The sequence below is a fragment of a genome, unplaced genomic scaffold (genome assembly GCF_019419815.1).
Source record: "Pyrus x bretschneideri cultivar Hongxiangsu unplaced genomic scaffold, Pyrus_bretschneideri_v1 Contig17, whole genome shotgun sequence".
Lineage (NCBI taxonomy): Eukaryota > Viridiplantae > Streptophyta > Magnoliopsida > Rosales > Rosaceae > Pyrus > Pyrus x bretschneideri.
Genome location: NW_025999468.1, coordinates 2,327,525 through 2,341,968, shown reverse-complemented (window position 1 = coordinate 2,341,968; position 14,444 = coordinate 2,327,525). Strand labels below are relative to the sequence as shown.

At 42.0% G+C, this 14,444-nt stretch overlaps 1 long non-coding RNA gene across 1 annotated transcript; it reads right to left on the bottom strand.

Annotated features, from left to right (window-relative positions):
- Positions 1–11,700: 11,700 nt before the first annotated feature.
- Positions 11,701–12,599, bottom strand: LOC125476096. Its single transcript, XR_007257432.1, has 2 exons — positions 12,273–12,599; positions 11,701–11,934 (listed from the first exon to the last, which is right to left on the bottom strand). It is a non-coding gene; the product is annotated as an uncharacterized LOC125476096 (long non-coding RNA).
- Positions 12,600–14,444: the final 1,845 nt, after the last annotated feature.

Below are 14,444 nucleotides of genomic sequence, written 5' to 3'. Positions count from 1 at the left end.
TCCTAGCGCCGGCACACCAGGAACTCGTCGTCCGAAAGGACGTCGAGGCTAAAAAGTGCTTAAGGACCTCGTTGGCCTGGTGAGGAGAGCCAGTCGAGAGGCCAGTTGGAGGCCAAGGGCGGCCGAACGCTGGAAAGCAGGGACCTCGGGTCGAAGAGTGAAAAAATAGACCTGCAGCCAGAGTTGGAAGACCCAGAGGGGTCCGTTCTGGTGCCGGTCAATTTTGTTAATGGTCGTCTCGGCCAGGCAGCGGAAGAGGTTGGCAAGTATAGCCGGGCTGAGCGCTAGAGAGTGACCACTAGCCAGGGCCTGGGCCACCGGCATATTCTCGACCAAGCATTTGTTCGACCTGGTAAAACAAATAAATTTGTTGTACCAGTAAAAGAGGAAGGCTTCATGTTCTCCCTTCCTAAGGCTTTCCTCGCCTCAGCCGGCGAAGTGGAGGATAAGAGTGTTGTAGTTGAAGAAGTTCTTATGAAGCTTCTGAACTTCTTCTCTTGAAGGCTCCCGATCGCCTCGGCTGAGCGTTTCGACGGCCCGCTCGTCGAAAAGCACCTTCAGGTCGAGAAGAGAGGGGCATCCAGACAGAGCGGCATCGATTGGGAGGCCGAATGGAGAAGTCCCAAGGATAGCCGAGATGTCGAGGACTGTGGGGCCGAGGGGGTCGAAAGGAAGGAGCATGGTGTTGGTGGCCGAACACCATAAAGTCAAGGCCGCTAGAAGCAGCTCCTTGTCCATGGCAATCTCCATGGTCGAAAGCATGATGGCATCGTAGATACCAAGGGCTTTCCACTCCTCGTCGAAGAATGCCCTCATTCGGTCTACCCAGGCGGCCCAGGCTGTGATGGTCGAGGGCCAAGCTCCTTGAGGACGAGCCAAGCACCATTTCGACCAGTCGAACCCCTGAAGCAGGGGTGTTAAGCACTGCTCTTTGAGAAGATTGGTGATGCACGACGGCACTACATCTCTGAAGAGTGGGCCCAAAATCTGATGAGTAATGGCCATGTCATTCTCGAAGCGTAGCGTTTTGATTGCGCTCCGATTGATGAAATCCTTGCACTTGTTGCACTTGTCAGAGAGCTTCGAAATAAAGGAGGCCATTGGTAGAGAAGAAAGAAAATGGTTTGGAAGAAGGAGATATTGCAGAAGGAAGAACTGGGAGGTTTGGTTTGAACTAACAGGAATGATTAAATTGAGACTTCGAAATTTCTGAAAGCGTGAAATGTGAATGACAGAAGTTTGGGTATTTATAGGCTTTTCAGAATGAAGATCAAACGTTTGGTATTCGAAAAGCACTGGTTCAAATTGGGGGGAAATTTAACCGAGAAAAGGTCCCAATCATTTCGGATATATTGGGAACCTGCGAAGATAGGATCGAGGGGTCGAAATTCCAGGAGAGGATAAGACGCTTCGGTAGGTGCACAATTTCGAGGGCCATGATTGAAAGCTTTTAAGAGCGGCGGAAAATCGACACGTGGCTGTATATTGGGGGTAACGAGGAGAGTGCAATCATGTCTCATAAATGTGCGTAAGTAATGGTCATCAAGGGAAGCAAAGTCTGAAAAGCAATAGGCGTTTCCGCTTCTTCAAGGCCGAGGCCCGACCAAGAGTTAACAGTCGGCGACCTCAGAAGCGAGGGGGCAATGTTTGGACCCAAAATAATATTATTGGGCTGAGCAGCAGGATGTGCTCGGCCCAAGGTTATTTCATACTATGGGCCGAATGATACATCCTGGGCCTGTTGGCAGGATCGGTCACATCCTATCCTAAGTAATTCGGATAAATAGAAAAGATCAAGGGAGTCCTGGTGCGACCAGGATTCCCAACCGACAAAGAATAAAGCCTCGAAAGGAAGAAAAATTCAGAATCCCAGTGGGAGTAGGTTTGTTCAAGTTAGAGTTGAAACGGGACAAGGACTCCCAATCCATATCAGAATGCAAATCGGTCTCAAGGAATAGGGTGCTATAAATACAAGAAATCATGCAACAGAAAAGCCCCTTCAATCCAGCATACAATTGTCCTACGCAAAACCTCTCAAACACCTTGAGATTTTTCCTTTTCGTTTCTGCCGACATACCTTCAATTTGGATAAACAACACTGTGGAGGCACCCGGCGAGCACCTTCAGTTTGGATAAACAGCACCGCTGCCGCAGAATCAGCCGACCGAGAAGCACCTTCAGTTTGGATAACAGCACTGCTTCGAAGCCGACCGATTACCTATCTAAGTCTCGGCCGAGAAGGGTTTTTCGAACCCTTATTGGTATAGGTCACCTTGCTAGCCTTCTCAGCGTAGTCAGGTGTTAGGAATTGTGTTGCTCGGCGTACTGGACGCCGAGTGATTTTATGATTGGATACTCGCAAGTAAGTTTCAGGGTTCGGCACTCCGACGGCCGAACTACATTTACCATCAAGACATACATTACGTTTGAATACCTGTGCCCATACAGTTTGGTCTCGATTCGACGTGCTTATACTCTTACGAATATAATCATAGTGACCGAATCGGGCCCCGACGATTTGTGAACTCCGCAGAATTAGTAGCCTTGTCTTCAGGCTATAGACCCCAGAGACCGAAAATGTTCCTTCCTCCGTTGCAATCGCAAGATAGAGAAGTCAACAACGCACAACGCGACATCAACAAATTTTACTCCTCGGCCGAGCTCGGCCGACGAGTTGGCACGCCCCGCACTCAACCGAAGGACGCAGTTAGCTTATTAGTTACTCGGCCTGCGCGCCACGTAGGTTTTGTAATTTTTAGAGTCAACAGTGGCACTACTAACCACTCGAATTTTGCCATGCATTAAAGATATGTACATGTTTTTATAATTAATTTATATTTAATGTTAAAAAAAAAATTCTTGTGGGAGGATAAAATTCTGTTTCGACTCATAGGCCAATACCAATCATCCAAAGATGGTGTTGTGCAAGATAAACTATGAGGAAAGCCCACAAAAAGTATACAGATGCAAGGGAAACGTGTCTAGATAACTACCTCCATTACCTTCACTATGGAGGACCACTAAGGAAGAGGGAGGGGAAGACAGGTCGTGGTACTTGTTTCCCAAGCATGTAGTCATATAAATATGGAGAGAAGCCAAATAGCGAGGTACATAATCAGAACCCAAGAGAAACCTGAGAATAGAAAATCAATTGACTAACTTGAGCGTCAGAGTTTCAGGTAACCCCCCAGGCAAGCTACAAAGAAAGACTATTCAGGGACATCTCTAACAAATGATTCGGCGAACGTGAGAATTGATGTCAATAAATCTGTGTAAGTATTTCTTCCTGTAGCAAATTTCACTCCAACAGCTGGCGCCGTCTATGGGAAACGAAACAAATTCAAGCTACAAACATGACTAGATCCACACAAGAAGTTCTGAATCCCTTCGGAGACGCATGGACTCGATCAGTGCACACGAGGTCTCAATCCCAAAATAGTGAACCCAGTCTCGCCATGGAACAATTTAGAAAGCTAATGAGGGAATTGCGTGAAACAGAAAAGACAGCAGATGAGGCTTTGAAGAAGGCTGAAGCGAGAAATGCAGTAAAGGATGTGACCGAAACCAAGAAACAACGTGCAGAAGAGGAAGATAAGAAGGGCAACTCTAGTTGCGTGCCATCCAGCAACTGTGTTGAGGTGACGAAAAATGAGGGCAAAGAGGATCACAAGGAAAAAAGATCGAAAAAGGTAAAGGATGTTGATTTACAGGAGCAAATTGAGAAGATTGTGAAGGGATACAAGCCACAAACCTCAGCAGAACTTGCCTTAGAAGCGACCAGAGGGATCAACAAATCGTCATTAACAGAGGACATCCTAAAAGCTAAAAAACCTGCCAAGTTGACCTAACAAAGTTTAGGCTGTTTGAAGGCACGATGCTTGAAAAAGACGGCGAGGCCCTCATGTGCAAGTTGTTCCCCTTTAGTTTTTCGAGATTATCTTTAACTTGGTTCAAACAACTAAAACAAAGGTCTATCGGAAGTTTCATGGAGCTTTATGAAGGGTTCATATCTCAATATGTCTGCAATCGAAAGCCAAGAAAAGATGTTACGATCTTGCTCAGCACCAAACAAAATGTTGGTGAAAGCCTCAAAAGCTACATGACTAGGTTCACGAAAGAGATGTCCACCCTAAAAAAATGTGATTCTCACACAACGTCTTTGGCATTCCGAGAAGGGGTGTTGCCTGGAGTGAAGATGCGTAGGTCATTAATTGAAGCTCCACCACTGGACATGAAGGAGGTGATGGCCCGAGCTGATGGAATCATCATACTAGAGGAAGAGAAACTTATCCAGTTAAAGTGGGCCACGACCACTATTGCTGCCTCTTTAGCGGGCACTACTGTGCTTACCTTCAAACCCACGACTCAACCGAGGTAAAAAGGAAAATTCTCACATGATCTGAAAGATAGGTTTAATGAAACATCCAGACCTGATCACCCACACACCAAGCTGACAATAAGCTTGGGCAAAATTTTCCATGAGAACAAGGGAAAATGAATCTTTCGTGCACCAGCACTGATTTGAACACCGCTAGAGAAGCGAGACAGAAGCAAAATGCGTGCTCATCACAACAACTTTGGTCATACAACCAATGATTGTCGAAGCCTGAGGAGCCAAGTGGAAGCTATGTTGAAGAAATGGATGTTGTCACAGTACCGCGTAGAATCAAGAGACGAATGTAAGAATGATGGAGGACTTAAAGAAATAATAGGAAACATCGGGGCAAATGAGAAGTTGTTGGATATCAATGTCATACATAGTGGACCCTAACCCCCTGAGGGACTTGAAGCACGCTCTTGGTAGCAAAGACGAGAAACTAAGAAGTCTACACGTGTGCACAACATAACATTAGCCCCTGAAGCATCCAAAGCATTAGAGAATCTCGAAGTCATCTCCTTTAGCCGAAAAAACTGCGAAGGAATTCAATTCCTTCACAATGACGCACTAGTCATGACCATATGCGTTGCCAATTTAAGAGTGAAAAGGATAATGACTGACGGGGGGATCAACATAGACGTTTTGTTTTGGAGCACATTTAGAAGGATGAAATTAGACGAGAAAGAGATAAGGCCAAATCCAACTCCCATCTATGTATTTGAAGGAACTAAAAGCCGACCCATTGGAGATGTGACTTTTCTTGTCACTGCAGTAGGTAAAACTCTTTTTGTCACTTTTGTCATCATCAATGCACTAAGTGCGTATAATGCCATTATGGGAAGGGACTGGAGCCATCGAATAAATGGGGAAGCGTCAACTAAATGTCAAGTAATGAGGTGTTTGTTGACGGATGGTCAAACGACAATCAACATCAAAGGGGATCAGCTGGAGGCCAGAAAGTGCTATAGCATGGCAACAAGCATCAAGACAACCAAGAAAGTGCAACAGAACTCAAACTTGCATTAGAATAAACCATTATAGCAATTAGAGGAGGACACACCACAATAGGATCAGAAAAGTGATGATCAATAACCCCCGACTATAGAACCAATGAGGGAAGAATTTTTGGATCCAACCGATCCTGAGCAATGAATATGGGTGGGCCCCTTCATATCTGATGTAGAAGTCGAAGAGTTGTTGAAATTTCTGAGGAGAAACACAGATGTTTTTGCATGGTCCCATAAGGACATGCTAAGAATTGACCCGAAGGTGGCACGTCATCAGCTGAACGTTGATCCGAGTTATCCTTTACATCGCATGGTTCCATTGAGACATGTTGGGAATTAACCCGAAGGTGGCATGTCACCAGCTGAATGTTGATCTGAGTTGTCCTCCACATCGACAAAATTAGAGGAGATTTGCGCCATAGTGAAATCAGATTATTAGTGCTGAAATCGATAAACTCCTCGAAGTTGGATTCATTTGTGACGTCTGGTACTCAACTTGGGTTTTGAATGTTGTGGTGGTAAGTAAGAAAGAAAAAGGAAAATATGCAATCTTCAAGGACACACTCTATAAGAGGTCATTCTTAGGGCCTTACCTTAGGTGCTTAAATCCAAGGCAATCTGAATGGATCCTAAGAGAATTACATGAGGGAATGTGTAGGAATCACTCTGGAAGAAGAAGTGTAGCGCATCAAGCATTAACTCAAGACTACTTCTGGCCGTACATAGCTTAGGACTTAGAGCAGTATGTAAGAAGGTGCGACAAATGCCAGAAATATGCCCCGGTTGTTATACAACCCACCAAAGAACTTAATCCAATCATAGAACCCTGCTATTCGCAAAATGGGGCATGGACATCGGATGTGCATTGCCGAGGGAGTCCGAGAATAACAGGTTTGTTAATCTTGCCACAGACTACTTCACTAAGTGGGTAAAAGCAGAAGTGTACATTTCTGTTACATAAGATGATGTTGTAAGATTCGTATGGCAAAACATTATATGCCGGTTTGGCATACCAAAGGCGATTGCGATGGATAATGGGACACAGTTCAATAATCGAAGATTTCGAAGTTATTGCATAAAGAAAGGGATCACATTACAATTCTCTTCCAGAAGTTATCCCCAGGGTAATGGCCAAGCGGAGAAGACAAATCAAACGATTTTTATTGCTTAAAGAAAAAGTTGGAACAATGCAAAGGAAAGTGGCATGAGGAACTCCCTAATATACTCTAGGCTTAACGTACCATAAAGTGGAAACCAACAGATGAAAGCCCATTCTCTCACTTATAGCACTGAAGTAGTTATCCCCACAGAAGTTGGTCTACCTAGGATCAAAACATTAGTTTTGGAAAATGGCAAGAACAATCAGCAGCTTGCCCATAACCTCGGCTTAGTCGAGGAATAAAAAGAAATTGCCACACTACGACTTGCGAACTACCAGAACCAAGTTGCCACTTACTTCAATAAATGGGTCAAGTCGAAAAGGTTCAAGGTAGGTGAAAGGTCATGGAAAACACAAAAGACTTGAATGCAGGAAAGCTTGGACGCATATGGGAAGAACCATATGAGGTGACCGAAGCCTTCAGAAATTGAGCTTATAAACTTAGGCACGTTGAAACAGGTCAGTATATGTCGTGCCCTTGGAACACAATTCATTTCTAGCAATGTTGAAGGGTAAATCCCTTCTTGTATTCCTTGCATGTCAAATGGTGTATCCTTAAATGCCTGTTGACATCTCCTTATTGTATGATAAATAAAGTTGCACTTCATTTAAATCTTCGACTAAAGTCTAAGGCTGAAGAGCATAAACCATGGATTATGGATCAAATCAAGATTGACAACGTCAGATTGAGTGGGAAGAGAAAACCTAAGATCAGATGGGTAAAGACTCAATCAAGATCGAGAAACTAAGATTGAGTGGGAAAAGAAAGCCCAAGATTGAATGGGCAAAGGCCTAATCAAGATCAAATCTAAGATTGAGTGGGAAAAGAAAGCCCAAGATAGAATAGGCAAAAGCCTAATCAAGATCGAAAATCTAAGATCCAGTGGGAAAAGAAAGTCTAAGATCGAATGCGCAAAGACCCATTCAAGATCGAAAATATAAGATCGAGTGGGAAAAGAAAACCAAGATCGAATGAGTAAAGACCGACCAAGATCGAAAATCCAAGATCGAATAGGTAAAGACCTAATTATGAGTAGAATTCAAGGTTGAACGGTTTTAAGATTGATAATGAAAGGGAAAATTTAATAAATCTGATTTCCCCCCAAACACGTCATGTGTTTGCAGAGGAAAATGAAGTATTACGTGTGCAAAAGTAAAAGCTCAAGTAGTGGGACATTGTTTTTCCTGCCTATAAAAGGGAATATCTTTTATTTAAAAAAGGAAAACCTCTTGGACGTTGGATATATAGTGTGATAAAAGATAAGAATGAAAGAAGAAATAAACCTACTAGTAGAAAGTGAAAACAAGGACAACATCACTACTAGATATCCTAATAGTGGTTGTACCTAAGGGCCCAACTTATTACAAGCGAGATGACATCTAGTCTAATAGGATGGGAGACCATCCCAGTTTATGGAAGGAAATGTTGCCTTAGCCTTGGAGCTGAAATAATGAATGCCTTGTTTAAAACCATCTTGTATGCCATTTGAATGAGCAGCAGACACAACATGATCAGTAGCCATTAATTCCCCCTTAAGATGATCCACCTGGTGTTCACCGCTTTGCAAGTATCCTTTCAGAATTTCACGCTCGTCCAATAGCAAGGAATAGTCAAAGCACTGGGGGCAACGTTGGTGGTAAAGGGAAGATGGGCGAGAAGCACCCGCTTTATCTTTGGCATAAGGGTCGGGAAAATAAGCGATAAAGTTAGGAGCCCAAGTTGCATAATTCATCCTCGAAGAGATCCTTCCACCGACAAATGAATCGAGAGCCTGTTTTCCACCCGACCTTGTTCGAGACCAGTATGTGGATCTATGAAAAATGTTAGGAACTTTAGAAAAGTGAGAAACCCTCGACGAACGAGAAGAGGAACTAAAACAAGCTCGATAACATTCCTAAAGCCCCTGGAACCCCTCCAAAAGCTTCCCTTTTTAGGGACATCAGCACAGAGCTGGAAGTTGAGTTTCACTCTCCGGTTGTTAGCCATAAGACCTAGGTACTGCCTACTTGCTCTTAAACATCTCTTTACATAGAGACATTTCGAGGTTGCTAGAAACAAAAATTCAAAATCTAAGATGATCATATCTTATTGGGATAAGTTAATCTCTTGTTTGAAAACTCAAATTTAAGGATAAATGATATTGCTCTCATTTAATTAAAACTAAAAATCGAAAAGAACGTCTAGAAAGGGCAATGGAGGGGTAAAGGCCCAACTTGCGAATGAAAATTACGCTAAGATACAAGCAGATAAAATAAGTAAAAGTGCGATGGTGAGAATACAAACAAAAATGGGGTTTTAGCCCATGAGAACAGATGCGATTACATGAGCTACTAAGCACCAAAATGAGGGCCGGACTAAAAGCTTCCAAAGCCTAAACCTGAAATAGGTCCGAAATTAGTAACAAACTTGCTGCCTGGGATAGAATCAGAAGAAGTAGGTTCATCTGAGGGTCTCTAATCCTTAGGATCCATCCCCTCGTATCGCTCATATCAACCAAGCTCAATCCTCATATGATGATCATACGTGTTAAGATCAGCTACAAATCGATGTTTCGGACATTGCTGGCTTTGCACCCAACCAAATCTGAAGCAGGGGGCCATCTTCTTGTGTATCTATTGCATGTTAATCTTGCGCTCAGTGGTTCTCTCTTGCTTGACCTCAGCCAACTCTTCATTTGTACAGCGTACTTCAGACATCGTAACATCACGAGCTCACTTCAAATCTGTGATCTCTTCCTCATATCCGTGAAGTCTAGCTTGGTACTCTCTGACCTACTGCTGATTAAGGCTGAGGGATTCCAACCTGACAGCTAGTCTATCTGATTTTCCTTTTAGAGTAAAGCCATCTAAAAACAATGGTAGGGTTAAAGTTTACAAAAATGATGAGATATGCAGAGAATGAGATAATACATTCAGAAGACAATAAGACTCATAGGAGTCGAGATCATCAGCGAGCGTTGCCTCAAAGCGACTAGTGTCATTGGGATGAGTCAAGTCTCTCACCACAACAATAGCAGTGCTTGCATTGCCCCAAGGATTATCGCCAAGGGTGACGAAACTCCTATCTTTTTTTGTGAATTCAGGTCTCTATGCTTGAGATGAATTATTAGAACTATCACCACTAACCGAGTCGAAGGTGGGAGGAGCCGATTGCCATTGCATGGGTCTAGGTGTTATGTCGAAAATAGTTAGTGACCATGCCTAGACTTTTTGGGCCTATCCGCGAAAGGACGTTTATCTGATCTGCCTATAATTCTGGGCACTGGAAGATCACAAGGAGGTGATGCAATGCAGCGGGGTGGGGGAAGGTCAAGAGGTAGTGATGCCATAGCGAGAATAATTCGAGTCGAAGTTCGTGTCCATTTTCCCTGTCTCCTCGTCTTCTTCTTTTTCATCTCCCTCTTCTAAGCCTCCATTCATGAGTCAGTCACAAGTACAGGAGAATCTATGCTAAACTGAAGCTCAATATTAAGAGCAAAGATAGATTTAAGCAGAGGGTTTGGGGGCAACGAAGCAGAGGGTTTGGGGGCAACGACCGGTCGACCAAACAATACGGGAAGTAAATGATAAAGTTTCGGAGATAGGTGATTTTAGTAGAAGTGTTAGCAACTTCTCTAGAGCTTCATGTCTTCCTCATCACAAACCTCTTTAGCCAACACTGTCAGTCTTTGGAATTATCTGTTTGGGACCATCTGATAAAGTTGCGAAAGAATCTCATGGTAAATTATGTTTGAATATTTATGGAAAAACTGATAGCAAAGGTAAATTCATAAACCAGGTTTAGGACTAAAACTAGATTGGATAGATAGTTGAGACATCTCAGGAGCCTTCCAATTCCTCGAAATCAGAAGAAGGCGGTTTTTCCAATCTCTGGCTCTCAAGGGATCCAATGACAAGAATTTCTTGCGATATCTAGGTTTAAAATTAAAGAAACTAGTTTCACCCTTAATAGTAGTCAAGTCGAATAGATAGAGGAAATCTCTAAAACTTAAGGATACGCCTAGCTTCAGACCCAATGCCAAGATGATCAACATAACCAAGTAAGAGTTCGGGTTCAGTTGCATAGGGTAAGTATTCGTGAAGAATAAGATGAGATGAATCATGGCGTGGAGCGGGAAACTAATTGTCCCTAAGTGGTCCACAAACAAAACAGTAGACCCGGCTGGGATACCGAAGCTCGAATTCATGTCAGCTCTAGTAGGAAGTGGGCTGAGGTACACGTCATCTGGAACGTGACATTGGTCATGAGCCTTGACGATTTCAAAGTGCGGTGGAGTACCACCATATTTAGACCAATGTGTATGTCTCGACATGAGAAATGGGGTGGGAGACTTGCCGGCCAAAATTGATTCAAGAAGATAAGAAGAGGAATTTTTACCCATAAACGTAAGTGGAATGTTTGAAATATTCCCACAGGAGGAGTTTGAAATGAAAAAATTACCTATAAGCCAAGAGGCCACTCTAAAATGAGAAATTACAGGCTTGGTGGAGAAATAAGCAGAGGAAGTGAAGAAAAGGGGAAAGGAGAAACTCAATTTATAAAAAAAAAAAAAAAAGAAACAAGTGCATATGAAGTTTGGACGTAAAATTTCAACCTTACAGAGGACATATGAAACTCCAATTGAAAGGACAAACACTATAGACAACCCGATGGATAGGACAATTATTCTTTTCTCATGTGTATTTCAATGTGTAGTCACAATCTAGGTGACGAGAGACAACGATTTGACAAGAAGAGCGAAAGAAGAGAGCTTGTTCCGAAGCACATTTTCAAAGGTGGAAAAGCGTACGTGACGACAGAATTTAATTGGGCATGAAATTATTAAACATGTTGAACCCAAGGTAATGACATGTAAATATGTATACATGTGTGCATAGAGATATATATAAATATATGAAAAGTGGGTGCAGAGATTCGCATGTCGGTACGCATAGATATGTACTTATATGTTGCCTGTAAGCATGTCAGTATGCCTATATATACCTATATATCCAGACATGTATATATATATATAGATAGCCCGGTGTGCTAGTGTGGTAAGAACAGTTCTACCGTTGCAAAGGCATCCTAGGGCAAGTCACTATTGAATAGCCTCCAATGAACAGTAACTGACTTTTGCATCTCTACCCTTACATTGAATAGCCTTGACAATATATAATAAAATATTAGTATTTTTTATTTTACAAAATAATTTCTTTAGAAAATCGCTTCAACATAGATCACTGAAAGGATATCGACTTTATTCCATAAAACTGAAAGTACTGATGTAAATCTGCACAAAACTGAACCTCAAAGCACAAGGCTTTGTCTGTTGAAACGACGCCGCCTTGTGGCCGAGGGAACAATTGGTTCCGATGGAGCTGCTGATGTTGCTGCCATCTCTCATGCTCTGTGGCACACAAATTCAACCGAACTCAAAAACTCGAATTCATAAACACAAAAAAGCAAACATTTTTCCACGACTAAATATCAATTGAACTGCAACCCAATTCACCAAATGAAAACATAAATTCTGGGTTATGTCTACAACAATAAAATAAAAAATAAAAATAAAAAAGATTTCCATTTCAGAAGCAAAAAAAAAAAAACATGAAGAACAACACAGATGGGAAAATTGAAAAAAAAAACCCATGAGATCTGAAACTATTGCTCATAGATCCGTGACTGTACGAACTAAAACAATGAAACCCAAATTAATTCTTTAGAAATTGATTGAAAAGTCCTAACCTTGAGGAGGAAGATGAACGCCAACAACCAGAGATCCATAGAGACGTCACCTGACCATTGGGCTCTTGGGCTAGCTACTCGTGCCGAGCCTCTCCCTCGGGCCCTTCGGGCTCAATCGCCAACATCCGTTGGACTTGCTTGCTGGGACGATTTGGCCCTATTTAATTGCCGGTCCATCGGGCTCTAGCATACGCTAGAGCTGCTCTAAAGATGTGATGTCTACAATATATATATATATATAAGAGAAAGAGAGAGAGAGAGAGAAGCAAGTGTCAGTATCGGTGTGTGTGTGTAGAGTAAAGCAAGTATCAGTGCCAGTGTATATATGTATGTGTGTGTGTATATAAACATATATATATATATGTGTGTGTGTGTGTGTGTATGTGTGTGAGTGTGTGTGTGTGTGCGTGCGCGTGTATAAAAGCATATGGGTGTGCAGATTAAGCGTTCGGTCTAGACGTGAAGATTAGGTGTGTAGATTAGGTGTTCGGTCTAGACAAGCTAGGTGTGCAGACAAGATGGGATAGAGGTATATATAATAAATATATGTAAGTGTAAATCATACGAAGGTGTCAGTCCACTTTCGTAAACCACGGTAAGGTGTCAGCCCTCGTTCGTAAACCATGCGAAGGTGTCACAGGAAGTTGTTAGCCCTCGTTCGTAAACCATACGAAGATGTCAATCCACTTTCGTAAACCACATGAAGGTGTCAGCCCTCATTCGTGAACTATGCAAAGATGTCGTCACGCACGTAAATTATGTTGTCAGTCCACGTTCGTAAATTATGCGAGGATGTCAGTTGACATTCGTAAAGTATGTGAAAGAGTTTGTTGTTTTTCTCAAGTTATGCAATAGTCGACTTTCGTAAATTATGGTTTATGTGTCAGTAAGTTATGCGAAGATGTCAGTCCACGTTCATAAATTTTGCGATGTCAGTTGACGCTTGTAAATTATGAGAGGATACGACAGTGCAAAGAAAGCGAGTAGACCATTCATAAGTTAGGCGAACGAAACGAAGGCTTTGGTAAATTTACCTTAAGTAAATTTGGCCTTAGAAAAAGTAACTTCCACAAATTTGGCCCTAACAAGAAGTGCTCAAAGTTTTAACCTGGCTTAAAGAATATAGTTTCAAGGCCTCATGATTGAACAACTCAATTTTCCCCTATTGTGCAAGATAAATTGTGAGAAACGTCCACAAGAAGTATACAGACAAAAGGGAAACGTGTCTAGATAACTACCTCCACTACCTCCACTAAGGAGGACCACTAAGGAAGAGGGAGAGGAAGACAGGTCGTGGTACTTGTTTCCCAAGCATGTAGTCCTATAAATATGGAGAGAAGCCAAAGAGCAAGGTATGTAATTAGAACCCTAGAGAAACTAGAGAATAGAAAATCAATCGACTGACTTGAGCGTCAGAGTATCTCTTGTAGGTACCCTGCCCAGGCAAGCTACAGAGAAAAACTGTTCAGGAACACCGCTAATGAAGGATTCGGCGAACGTGAGGATTGCGATCAACAAATATATGGATGTATTTCTTCCATTAGGAAATTTCGCTCCAACAATTCTCACAATTAAGTTTCCTGTCAATTAAGATACATTGTTAGCCCGCTCTTTTTTCTTCTTCGTACACCGTGTAGCAGCCTTTCACCCCTACCCCTACTGGTTTTCTGGTTTTTCTTAAAAAAAAAAAAAAAAAAAAAAAAAAAAAAAAAGACATTCAAGCATCAGAAAAAGAACCCGAATATTCTCCATCTTCCAAACTCGTCACAAAGAGTTATTTTTTAATACAGTATCTATTAATACCGTATGAAATAATTGATTGGATAAATGTTGATATAACAGATAGAATTTCACACGGTTGGGGACAAGTGAAATTATGGACTGGAATAAGAGAACCTGCAATTGTTAGCGTTCCGTGGTATAAAATGTTGGGGGTTTTTGTTTTTGCACAGTTTTTCGCTTAAAAAAAATAAATAAAATAAATAAAACCAAAGGAAACTGAGGTAAGAAAAAAAAGTGCAATAGAACATCGATAATTTAATATCCGACAAACTAAAAATTTTGACTGAATTTTTTGGCCGCTCCCGACTTAGGATAACATGTTAAATTAATAATTCTCTAATTTATGCGATAATACATTATAAAAATTCATATGGATTATCTTTGTTCAGT